At 41.1% G+C, this 12,842-nt stretch overlaps 1 long non-coding RNA gene across 1 annotated transcript; it reads right to left on the reverse strand.

The window, feature by feature from the left end:
* Window positions 1-5,527: 5,527 nt before the first annotated feature.
* On the reverse strand, window positions 5,528-10,040 carry LOC110216920 (uncharacterized). Its single transcript, XR_002326908.2, has 4 exons — window positions 9,960-10,040; window positions 9,822-9,881; window positions 6,482-6,585; window positions 5,528-6,170 (listed from the first exon to the last, which is right to left on the reverse strand). It is a non-coding gene; the product is annotated as an uncharacterized LOC110216920 (long non-coding RNA).
* Window positions 10,041-12,842: the final 2,802 nt, after the last annotated feature.

The raw sequence follows: 12,842 nt of genomic DNA on the forward strand, positions 1-12,842 counted from the left end.
TCAACTTTAATGGTTCCAGAGATGTTAAAGGAACAGGAACTGCCCTAGGTATGCAATACCTGTCCTCTTATACACAGATCTTGCCTCTACAGATTACTATAATTAGACTATGAGTATACATGGCTCAATAAATTTACAAGGCAGGAATTATCAAATTTCGTCAATTCCTTTCACTCGGGATGCAAGTCAATGGAGATAGAAGGAACAAATATCTGCTTTTATTCTGAATTCAGTTCCATGACCTCTTTTCATGTTTTAAGATTTCCCAAAATATAAAAGCAAATCACAAGACTGAAATTTTGAAACCACTGCTTTTTCTGCCTCATGGTTTATAATGTGTGTGTATCTCTCTCTCTCTCTCTCTCTTTCTCTCTCTCTCTCTCACACACACACACACACACACACACATATATATATATATAAAATATGTTTTATGTGAGAAATATTTTGTGACACTTTGTCTCGATTAATCCTTTGATCATCATCAAAATGGACCTCCTTGTATTATATTCTTCTAGGTGTGTGTCCATCCCACTCCCACCCCCACCCCCAGTAAATTGTTTGAGGGCAGATACGAGTAATTTTAAAAAATTAATCTTTGTACCCTTAGCCCAAGCACAGGCCCTTGTAAGCCCTGAATAAGAAGTTTAAAATTTAATTGAACTTCCAGCCCTTTTTAAGCAACACAATAGGTTGTTTTGATTTCCTTATTTATTGAGCATCCAGGTGGCCTAGTAAATAAGAACATGGAGTCAAGAAGGCCCCAGTTTGAATTCTGCATCATATGCTAGCTGAGTAACTCTGTTGTTGCTTCAGTTTCCTTTTTGTTCAGCTTAGTTTATAAAATGGAAATATCTATAAAGTGGAAATAACAGTAGTACCCACCTCGAGGAGTTGTAAGGGTCAACTGATTTGCTTGGCAAACTTCAAAGTTCTATATAAATGCTAGCTATTGTTATCTATTGAGTTAGTCTTTTATACCCAAATCTACAAAACCTATTTCCTTATCCTGCTTGAAACTAACTAATTCTTTTGGGCTTCAGGCCTATGACTTTAGCAGTTGGTGGCAGTCATCCTGGGTGAGCTGTTCTGGTTTCAGAACCCACAGGCCCTCTATTTTGTTCTCATTCACTTGTTTGCTGCTGACTTACCACTAGTCAACTGATTTTTATATCCTGAAAATTATTTTTACTTGTAACTGCTGGGACCAATATTCTTTTGTCATCCTCTAGTTCTCTGGGAGTTCTCCTAAGAGATCAGAACTTTCTGGTGACAATACTTTCATTTAAATTTCAGAGTCATGCGGTCTTCTAGAACAGTGATCTCTAGGGAGGGGAATCTGGAACCCTCTGGGGAGTCAAGGCCTGATCCCTAGGAACCTGTGACCAATTGACTCACTTGAATGTGGGAAGATGGGTCGTATCCCACTTTCCCAGCAATAACCATGCTTGGAGACACCCTACACAACCACGTCCAGCCTTAGTGCCCCAGCATTCCCCCACTCCACCTCCTCCCTTTCCTTATGCAAGTTCCTCGTCTCCCCTCTTCTGAGAAGACTGTTATTCCCTTAGGGTAGTTATAGCCTAAATAGTTATAGCCTAACCTCTAAGTGGTCACCCATGTCAGCAGCTGTGCAGGTACCATTTGAAAAATTTCATCCCCTTAATCCCTGTGGATACATATTTAAAACATCCTTTTTAGTAAAACTGAAAATATTAAGAATATTTTCTTCTAAGATACTTTCTTTACTTCTCCCCTCAGGAAAGTGAACAGAACAGAAGCTAAAGCATTTCTTAGAGAAAGTGATCAGTGATAAGATCATTAACTTCTGGAAACTATATTGATGGAAGGGAGAAGACCTCTTTGTTTAACTCATAGTTGTGATCTCCTAGCAAAGACTACAAGATATAGATGAGTACCATAAAAAAAAAATAACATTTCTCAGTTGTTAGAGGGGCAGCTAGGTGGTCCAGTGGATAGAGTGCCAGGTCTGGAGTCAGGAACTCATCTTCCTGAGTTCAAATCTGGTCTCAGACACTTACTATCTGTGTTACCCTGGGGAAGTCACTTAACCATGTTAGCTTCAGTTTCTTCATCTGACAAATGCGCTGGAGAAGGTAATGGCAAAAAACTCCAGTATCTCTGCCAAGAAAGCACCAAATGGGCCCACGAAGAGTCAGGCATGACTCAACAAATTGTTAGAGGCATGATCAGCCTCATCTGAATGCCAGCCTGCCTTTCTTAGTATAGCCACTTGTAATGTTCCTGCCCCAACACTGCAACCTATCACCTTTTTTTCATGCCTACCAAGACTCCTCCTTCATTATGTGTCAGTAAAGAGGGTCCCCTGACTTTACTGAGGTGGCCAGTCTGACCCGTTTTGTCACTGTCAAAAAACATCTTGCTCAGACTCTGTACCTCAGTTTACCTTTATTGGATTTACTTGATACAATACCTATTTTCTTTTGAGGGCATCACTACCCTCTCAGTCACCCAGGATTGAAACCTGAGAATCATCTTTCACTGTACTTACCCTCTCTCTCAATCCCCAGATCCTGTCACTTGTCAGGTCTAGCCAATTTTGTCTCAACAATGTCTCCCTCATCGACACTTCTCTTTACTCTTACCCCTACTACCCCTGTTGGGGCCCTCTTCACTTCTTACCTGTTTTATGGAAATAACCCTGCTGGCTGCTTCAGGTCTTTTCTGTGCTACAATCCACCCTCTATATGCCTGCCAAACTAATTGTCCTGAAGTGCAGCTCAACCCCCACCACCTTAATAAACTCCAGTGGCCCCTTATTACCTGTAGGAAGAATAGAAGCTACTGTTTAGCATTTAGAGCCTTTCACATCTTAACTCCAACCTAGCTTTCTACTAGAGCCTTTCTCTCTCTCTCTCTCTCTCTCTCTCTCTCTCTCTCTCTCTCTCTCTCTCTCTCAATATACACGCACACACTTTTCCTTACACAAACACAACTTTTCATACACAAACACAATAATACCAAACATGAAATAGGAAATTATGGTATAATACTATCCATTGAGCAAAGTCATGTAAAGAAAGAAAAATGGATTTATACTAAAAAATTTCTGAGTTAAAATAATTCACTTTTTGTGTTTTTTTTTTATTCCTGCTAAAAATAAGTGCTTTTTAACTTAACTGAAGCTGTTATGCTCACTAATATAATGTTTTGGCCTATTATTTTATATCTTTAAATAAAAAATAAAAAAACTCACCTATTTGTTTAGCTACATTTGACTAAATTAACTGAACAATAAGTTACTAACAAACGGTTATTTGCAAATCTGCTGTATCCCCCAGTACAAGCACAGATATTTTTTTAAAAAATGATGTATATTCAACCACCTTGCTCTTAAGAGCAAGAAAAGGTTTTTTGTACTCTTAATAATAAAAATATTTTAAATATTGTTTATACTTCTGCTTTATCTCACTTTTAAATATCTTTTTAATGTACATATTAGTACAATAATGTATATACTTTGTAAGTAAATATGCATATATTTGGGTTGTGTTCTGGCCTGGGCTTGATTCTGACTGGGCCCCCAGTAGTTTATGTTCAATATTGGAATGAAATGAGACACCTGTAAGTCATTCAACAGTAATTAAAAGAAGATTTACTTAGTGGAGTAGGATGTTCAACAAAGATAAACATTACTGTTGGTGGAGTTGTGAACTAGTTCAACCATTTTGGAGAACAATTTGGAACTATGTCGAAAAGGCTATAAAACTATGCATACCGTTTGACCCGTACCCCAAGGAGGTCAAAGAAAAAAAAATGTACCAAAATTTTTGTATCAGCTCTTTTTTTGTGTTGGCAAAGAATTGGAAACTGAAAGGATGTCCATCAGTTGGAGAATGGCTGAACAAGTTATGGTATATAAATGTGATGGAATATTATTTTGCTGTGAGGAATGATGAGGGGGATAGTTTTAGGAATACCTGGGAAGATTTATATGAACTGATACAAAGTGTGGAACCAAGAGAACAGTCTTCACAGTAACAGCAGTATTGCAAAGGTAATCAACTTGGAAAGACTCAGTAGCTCTGATCAATGCAATGATCCACCCGAATTCCAAAAGACTTGTGAAATAAAGTGTCGTCCACCTCTAGGTAGAGAACTGATGAAATAAGAGTGCAGATTGAAGCATATTTTTTCCCTTTATTTTTCTTGCTTTTTTCCCCCAGAGCATGGCTGATGCAGAAATATGTTTTACATGACTTCGTATATATGTAATGGGCATCATATTTCTTACCTTCTCAGTGGAAGTGGGAGGAGGTGGAGGGAGAGAGAGAAATTGGAAATGAAAATAAGCAGAAAATTACAGTAGAAAACAAGGATAGGCTTTGAAGGCACCTTGAGTTGACTTAGCTAAGCTAAGTTCTCTTGCTTGAGTTGCCCACTAAGTTGTGTTAGTTAAGTATGAAAGGGTGCCTGGAGCTCCTGATGTCTCTTCTGTGCTTGGATGTCCAGGAAGCAGTCAACAGCCTGAGCCTTTAGACACCTGAGCCAATGGCCTTGAGGATGGTGTAATACCTTATAAGGAAAAATCCAGCCTGGCCTGCATGGGGGCAGGGATTGGGGTAATTCTTCTACCACAGGGTCCATTCTCCAAATTTTTAAAAATTATTTTTGGCTATCAGTTTAAAAAGTTTTAAGGAGGTACCCTATATATAAGCATGTGTATCTATCCAGGTGTGTATGTGTAAGTGTACATGAAATGGAAAAAACATGAAAAATGGAAAGTGTGGGTATGTGGATGTGTGGGGGTATATATATATATATATATATATATATATATATATATATATATATATATATATATATACATATATGTGTGTGTATGTATATATATATACATATACATATATGAAATGGAAAATAAATGTGTGCATATACACATCTATATGTACACACATCTATGTGAATGGAAAAAACACTGGCTCAGGAGTGAAGCAAGTCACCTTCTTTGACCTCAGTTTCCTCATCTGTGACATGAGGAGAGTTGTCTTGATGCCCTCTAAGGTCCCTTCCACCTCTAGATCTATAATCCTATAACTACTATACTAATATGTGAATTGTAAAACACAAAAATAGAAATTAAGTGTAAGATAGATGAACTGTTTTAAAAATAGGGACTTTGTTAATGATACAAATGCTTTTGTTAAGTGTTAATAATAATACTTTTAGTTGGAGCAATGTGGTTGAATCTATTTCAAAATTTTTGAAAATCTTAGTTCTTCACTCAGTGAGAGAACAATTTGAAGGTCTAGTTCTAGGTTGTTTATTTATTTTTTTGGCAGTTGGGGTTAAGTGACTTGCCCAGGGTCACACAGCTAGTAAATGTCAAGTGTTTGGTCTGAGGTTGGATTTGAACTCAGGTCTTCCTGACTAAAGGGCCAGCGCTCTATCCACTGCCACCTAGCTGCCCATAGATTGTTTATTTTTAAACCTGATTTTGATGGCTGTTGTGTCTGAAAAAGAAACCTCACAAAGACGCGTCGACCCAAATGGGAGAAGTGCGTTATTGGCTGCAGTGAATAAATGATGATATCCATTTTTCAGTCCTGTCCACCAATTATGCAAAAATTTTTGTTGTGATTTAACAAGTAAATTTTCATCATCTTGTGTTTGCTTTTGCAACGAATCAGAAAGTTGCATTTTTAAATTTTTAGCAAGCAGGTTCAAAACCCAATGATATTCTTCTTTTGTAACATTTTAAAATTCTGTTTTCATGTTTTTAAAGTCTACCACTATCAGTTTTCATAGGTGACATTTTTTGACAACAAATGCTTGTTTTCTAAGCGTCTTGTTAATTGAGATGACTTCCATCATTAGTAAGATCTCAAGGCACAATGTACATTTAGGGTGAGGTTCATTGATAATGGTATTGTGTATAAATCCATATGTCTAGTAATATTCTCGATCTTTTGGAAGATATTCAGGTGACTCGGTTTTAAATTGTCTTTGTGGTTGCTTTGTGATGGGGCTGACCAAGAACCCATACTAAGAGCTGGACAGGGGCCAGTGTTGCCATTTTCATATTGTTGAATTGTACTTGAAGCATTATTAGTATTCTCTTGAATTTGTTCTTTGCTGGAATCTCATTAAATGACTTGTCCATTTTATGAAGGTTATTGTAGTTAAGCCTAGATAAAATAATAATTCATAAGTCCAGTTATAACTAAACATGTCATATTATGCTGAAAGTGAGCAAATGAATGAGGGCGCCGCTTGTCATCCCCTTCACATTGTGAGCCGCCCACCCCTCCCCTCCAGGATACCTTTTATCTCATCTGTGGACCAATAATAGGCACTCATACTAATTCATATATTAAGCATAAATAAAGTAGTTTTTAGATAAAATAAATAGAAACAGAAATTCTGTTTTCATCCCACGTGCCTATGGATAACCTTACTATTGAACTAGAGAAAAAATTAGTAGATTGTTGCCACAGACCATGTGGATGTTTTTGAGAGTTTCTCATAGGGTGCTGGCAGTAGAAATAGGAAATGCCACCCCGGTGTATACATTCTTCACTGACTCTTCCTTCCTTTGTAAGTCTGAAAAACAGAAATTGCCCTTTATTTTGACCTTTTGTCTCTTGCGTTCCTTCTGCCTTAACAGAAACCTAGATCTACCCAGATCCCACCATGGGGAGGCAGTATGGTGTAGTGTTAAAAAACACACCCAAAAGCCATCTGTGCCTTGGCTCTGCCTGGAAACTGTGTACCTACTGTCTCACCAGCCAGGGCTCTCTCCAAGGCCCACTGTCTCCTTTCCTCATGCTCTAGGTGGCTCCAGAGAGCACTGGGCCTGGAGTCAGGAAGACCAGAGTTCAAATGCAGCCTCAGACACTTCCCAACCACTGGGGAAAGGCAAAATAAATTATAGTACATCAATGCAATGGGATACTCTCATTACAAATGACAGATATGCAGGCTCTGAGATATTTCTTCATATAGAAAGCTTTTTGTGAAATGATGTAAAGAGAACAGAATTAGACTACTAACAGCGCACATTGACCATAGCTAGCTTTTTAAAAATAAGTGGCAGTGTGTGGTTGTGGGATAGAGAAATGGCCTTGGAGGCAGGAATACCTCAGTTCGTGTCTTACCTCTGACACATGCAGCCTGTGTGACCCTAAGTAAGTCACTTACCCTCTCAACACCACAGGCAGTTCTATAAGACTGTAAGTTGTAAAACAGTTGCCAAATTGCATTGGTAGAGGAACTTTCTTCATTGAGAATTCCCTACACAAATGAAATCACAGAGCTCGACTGTATAAAACCAACCTCCAACAAGCTTTGTAAGCCCAGAGAAAACAGGTAGATTTATATGGGGGGCGGGGGTGGCCAGAGAGAGAACCATGTCAAATGAATTATTGTTATTTTGTTTTTATAAGTTTATTTTTTTCTCTCATAAATAAAAATATGAATAATTTGGGTTTACAGTATGTTTCAGTGCCCCATTCTTCTTACCAAATGAGTTAGTTACTTTGGGGATCCACAGGAAAAAACTGATGTGGGTTCCCTTTTCTCTTTTCCAGACCTCCTTTATATGTTATCTTCCCCCCATCAGAAATAAGGTCCTTGAGTACAAGGACAGTCTTGTTTGCTCTTGTTTGTATAATCAACACTTAGCATAGTTCCTAGAACGTAGTATGCTAATAAATGCTCTATTTATCTACTAGTTTTTCCTGTCCATAATGCTTCTCATATTTAAAAACAGTTGTTCCCTAAATAAGTGAGTTTGTGATAAACTAACCACTGTACTTCAGGGCCACATACACAGAACTTAACATCCTAAAAAGCTGTACTGAAGGATATTCCTGGTGACCAGCTTGGCCTTGGGAGGGGCTGGAGATGAGGCAGAATGGGCAGTCAACAGGTCTGTCCCTAGGTGTATCTCTGCCAGGTGTCTGAGCCCCACGGAGGAGGTCTTTGGTCTAAGCAGAACTGGGAGGAGGCAACAGCTGCCAGACGGCTCATGGGGTAGTAGCAGTAAAGATGGGGTGGTAACATTTGGGATAGAAGGTCAACATCATCTGGGGTCTGGACTCTGAATAAGAAAAAGTGGATGTATGATACTATCTGGCATTTACATAGGACCTTAAGGATTTGCAAAGCACTTTGAATATATCAGCCTCACAATGACCCTGTGAGGCACTTTAGTTATAATTATCATCCCCATTTTACAGGTGATAAAACTGAGGCTCTAAGAGGTCAAGACCATGAGTGTCAGAAGTAGAATTTGAACTCAGGTCTTTTTGGCTCAAAATCCTGCTTTTTCCTCCTAATAGCTCTGGAAAGGAGTCTTTCCTGGGCCTCTTTAGCCATTAGCCCTTCTTAGATGTGTTCCAGGAAGTCTAACCCTTGGACCCAAACTTTCTTTTTTTGATGTTTCCCCACAAGATCCTGAAATTCCTGGCCCTTCCTGAGCCTTAGGTTTGTTTATGTGCATACCCTAGTTCCAGAGACTTGTGCCCCTACCCCTTACCAGTTCCTCACTACTTAAGGCTAATCCTCCTTCTGCTGTGGCCACCATTTCTCACCGACTGATTCTCCCATGCATTTGCCTCTCTCTTTCTTCCTTCTGCTATTACATGATCCAGACCACAAGAGTATATTTCCTAGGCTTTATCCACAAAGGAAAAGAGTCATATACAGAAACTACGGGAAAAAAAATCGTGGGCCATAGAAAACATATATACAAGCATTTCTCCAGAATAATCTTGATAGTTAATCTAACTAGTAACTAAAGTTCCAGTATGTTCCCATGATCATCTGTAAGCCAGGAGCCCAAGCTATCTTGTAGCTCCCAAAAGAGAATGCTGACTTTCTTATCTGGCTTTCCTGCTGATTTGGGATTTGGCTGCCTGGCAATTATGGACTAAACTCATTCCTTGGTTTATGATCCTGAACTCACTTTTAACCATTGAGAAAGCCTTCTGATCACAGGCTGAGGTTGCTGGAATTCTGACCATTCCTACCAACTTATCATCTAACTACCTATCCCCAGTCCTCACCCCCAAGAGCAAGGCACATGAACACAAATGAGTAAACCAGACAGGAATCCTGATAGTGGAGAACAGATAATGAAACCTATTTTCCTCCTTTACCCAGAGAGGTTGGGGACCATGGAGGCCGAAGGGCAAGGTGGTCAGTAGCAGATACATTGAGGGGAGAGAGAGAGTACAATGACAGAGGGAGAAGAAGCCAGTCCTAGACAACCAGGCCCCAACGGCTGTAGATCTAGGCTAAGGTTACACAGAAAGCAGTCCTTTGGGTGTTTAGGGTTGGTTGGTTTTTTTTCTGGGTCCATATCCAAATTGTCAGCCCCCTTTAAAAGTGGCTGTGTGCTTGCCCCTTTCCTAGGCCAACTGAGGTCCCCCACAGTCCCCCACCTCCTTTTGTGGCCCTGGATGTCTGACATGGACCTAACAGTCATGTTTCTAGAGTGCCTGAAAACCTGCAAAGTGACCTCAGAACAACCTCAAAACAACCCTGTGCGGTAAGGAGGGTGAGTAACTTCTCATTGAGAGAATGGAAGCAGCTTGTTTCATAACCACCCAGCAGAGAAATATCAGGGCCAGGCTTCACACCCAGGGCTCATCTACCCTTCTTGCCACCTCATCAAACTGCCTCTAGGGAGCATGTTTTTCAGCCAGGCCTGGTTTTAAACCCCCCACTAACACATTCACACTTCTCCCCGCCCCTGTGGCCCACATTCTTGGTCCTTCTCTGTTCTCCAATGAAAGGCCTTCCTGCTCTCCCCAGAGCCGGACACAAGCCCTGACCTGGAATTCCTGTCCTGGGTGGTCCCTGTTGCTCGGTGCAGAGTTGCCACAGGCCAGCTTCTGGGGAATAGAAACGGAAGAGGGATGAGAATAATAACAAGGCACAGACAGGACTCGGGGTGACCCAGAGGGACTCACCAGGCACACTCTTCCCTGCTTTTTGGCCATCCTTTAGAGACAGGCGATCTGGGTCTGACCAGCAGAGGAATTCACTTCCGGCCCTGCAGCCAACCCCGGGCTGGATAGAAACCATCAGGAAGAAGGAAAGAATGAGACTTAACACCCTAAGATGTCACCTGTATTTAGTGCCAAGAACAACAAAGGCTGAGCCCAGCAGGCGTGCAAGAGCCTGGGCCCTCTCCTACTGACATCATTGCTTGCTCTGTGGCCCAAAACCTTATGCCTGGCAGTCATTCCATTCATCCTCTGCCTCAGAGCAGGCAGCCCATGAAAACGGGTAAAGCCTCCCTTGCTTACCTGAACATCTGCCTCATCCCTGCAGTGGGATGTACCTGTGGCCCATTACTCCTAAGGTATTCTTTATCTGCATCTTATCTGCCCCTTAGTTGCCACACATCCCTGGCCCTCTAGTTCTTCTCCCAGTATAATATAGTGGGGAAAATGCTGGATTTCATTCATTCAATAACTTTTTATAAAGTGCTTACCATATGAAACAAAGAAAAATCAGGAGTGTCTTCTCCTCTTGCGCCAACAGCATTGTCAAAAAGAAAAATGATTAAGAAAAACCAATGGACAGGAAAGGAGGGATGTAGTGTAATTATTTGTTGGTTAACTTGTATTCAATAAATATTAAGTACTTAACTCTGTGCCAAGCCCTGAGTGAGACAGTAGGCATACAAAGATAAGACAGGACCCAGCCCTTCTTCTTGGACAATCAGACCATTTGAAAGTTGAATCACAGAATATTTGAGCGAGAAAAGACCCAAGAGATAATTAGGAATAGGAAACCGAAGCCAAGTAGTGAAGTCACTTGCCAAGAACATGTGCCTTGTACACAGATAAGCCCGGAGCTGGTTTCCAATCCAGTGTTCTTTTTCCTATGTGAAATGCATCAAGATTCCAGTCTGTGGAGGGTGGCGGGTGGGGAATATGATGAACACGACTTAGTATGGTTCTAGGTAGAATGCAGTAGGGCCCAGCCTAGCTCTGATGCTTTTTAGCAGAATTAGCTTGTACAAGTCACTAACCTCCCCTTACCACCATCCATGGCTGAAAATGACTGATTCCCCTCTCTTCTGATTTTCCCAGAGCATGATTTAGGAATAGGAAACCGAAGCCAAGTAGTGAAGTCACTTGCCGAGAACATGTGCCTTGTACACAGATAAGCCCGGAGCTGGTTTCCAATCCAGTGTTCTTTTTCCTACGTGAAATGCATGAAGATTCCAATCTGTGGAGGGTGACAGGTGGGGAATGTGATGAACACGACTTAGTATGGTTCTAAGTCCAGAGTTCTGGACCTGGAGTCGGGAAGATTCATCTTCCCCAGTTCAAATCTGGACTCAGACACTTACTAGCTGTGTGACCCTGGGCAACTCACTTAACCCTGCCTCAGTTTCCTCATCTGTAAAATGAGCTGGAGAAGGAATAACCACTCCTGAATTCTTGCCAAGAAAATGCCAAATAGGGTCACAAAGAGTCAGACATGACTGAAATAACTGAACAACAACAAATACTTGTCCAAAGAACTAATTCAATTTTCTGATTCAAGTTGGCCCTTTGGAGAAAGATACCTCAACTTTTTGCAAGTAGGCCTTGGAAAGACGGTTTGGCTGGGCTGAGGCATAATTAAGACAGCTAGGTAGTACAGTGAATAGAGCACTGGGCCTGGAATCAGGAAGACCTAATTTCAAATGTAGCCTTTTACTAGCTGTGTGACCCTGGGCAAGTCATTTAACCTCTGCATGCCTCAGTTGTCTGAACTGTAAAATAGGGATGACAATAGCACTTCCTCCCAGGCTTGTAGTGAAGATCTAATAAGATGTAAAGCACTTAGCAAAGTACTGGGCATATAGCGGGCAATATATTTTTGTTGTTGTTCAGTCGTTTCTGACTCTTTGTGACTGCATTTGGGGTTTTCCTGGCAAAGGTACTGGAGTGATTTGTTATTTCCTTTTCCAGTTCATTTTACATATGAGGAAACTGAGACAAACAGTGTTAAGTGACTTTCCCAGGGTTATACAGCTGGTAAGTGTCTGAGGCCAGATTTGAACTCCAGGTGAGTCTTTCTGACTGCAGGCCTGGTACTGTATCCACTCTGCCACCTAGGTGCCCAGTTATCCATCTAGTCAAGCACTATATAAATATTAGCTGTTATTATTATTCAGTTCAGTAAACATTTTAAAGTACCTACTGTGTGCAAGCCACTATACTATCAACTAAGGCTATACTCTGGGCCCCAAAGGTCCCTGCCCTTGAGTGGCTTATAATCTACTGGGGGTGGGGGTGCGCATATAACATGTTCCCAAGTAAATAAATACAAAGTTTGTTCAAAACAATTCGAGGTGATTTCGGGAGAGTGAAAGTGCTAATAACAGCACATGAGGGAAGGCTTCCTGTAGAAGGTGGCGCAGAAAGACTGCTCCGGACTTAGGCCAGAACACACACAGGCCGAGGGGGCTCGCTCCCCTGGGCGACCATCACAGCCATTCAAAACTTCATGTTCACAAAACATCTTAAGGTTTGTGAAGCAATCACATCACAACAGTGCTAAGAGACTGGAGGTTCAAAGGTAACTAACTCAGTTCTAAGGGAGAGGAAGCTGAAGCCCTGAGGGCTTGTGACAAAGCGTGACTTGGCCTTGGCTATACAACAAGGACATCTGGAGGGAGGTCTGCGTCTGTGACATCACCTTCTCCAGGCAGCAGCAGAGGGAGAAAGGAGAGATGGAAGTCCAAGGGAGGACACACACACACACACACACACACACACACACACACACGTATAGGTGTGTATGTATAGAGATGTATCCATATATATATATATATATATCTCTACGTAGTA

Source organism: Phascolarctos cinereus, unplaced genomic scaffold (assembly GCF_003287225.1).
Source record: "Phascolarctos cinereus isolate Bilbo 61053 unplaced genomic scaffold, phaCin_HiC Scaffold_4;HRSCAF=312, whole genome shotgun sequence".
Taxonomy (NCBI): Eukaryota; Metazoa; Chordata; class Mammalia; order Diprotodontia; family Phascolarctidae; genus Phascolarctos; species Phascolarctos cinereus.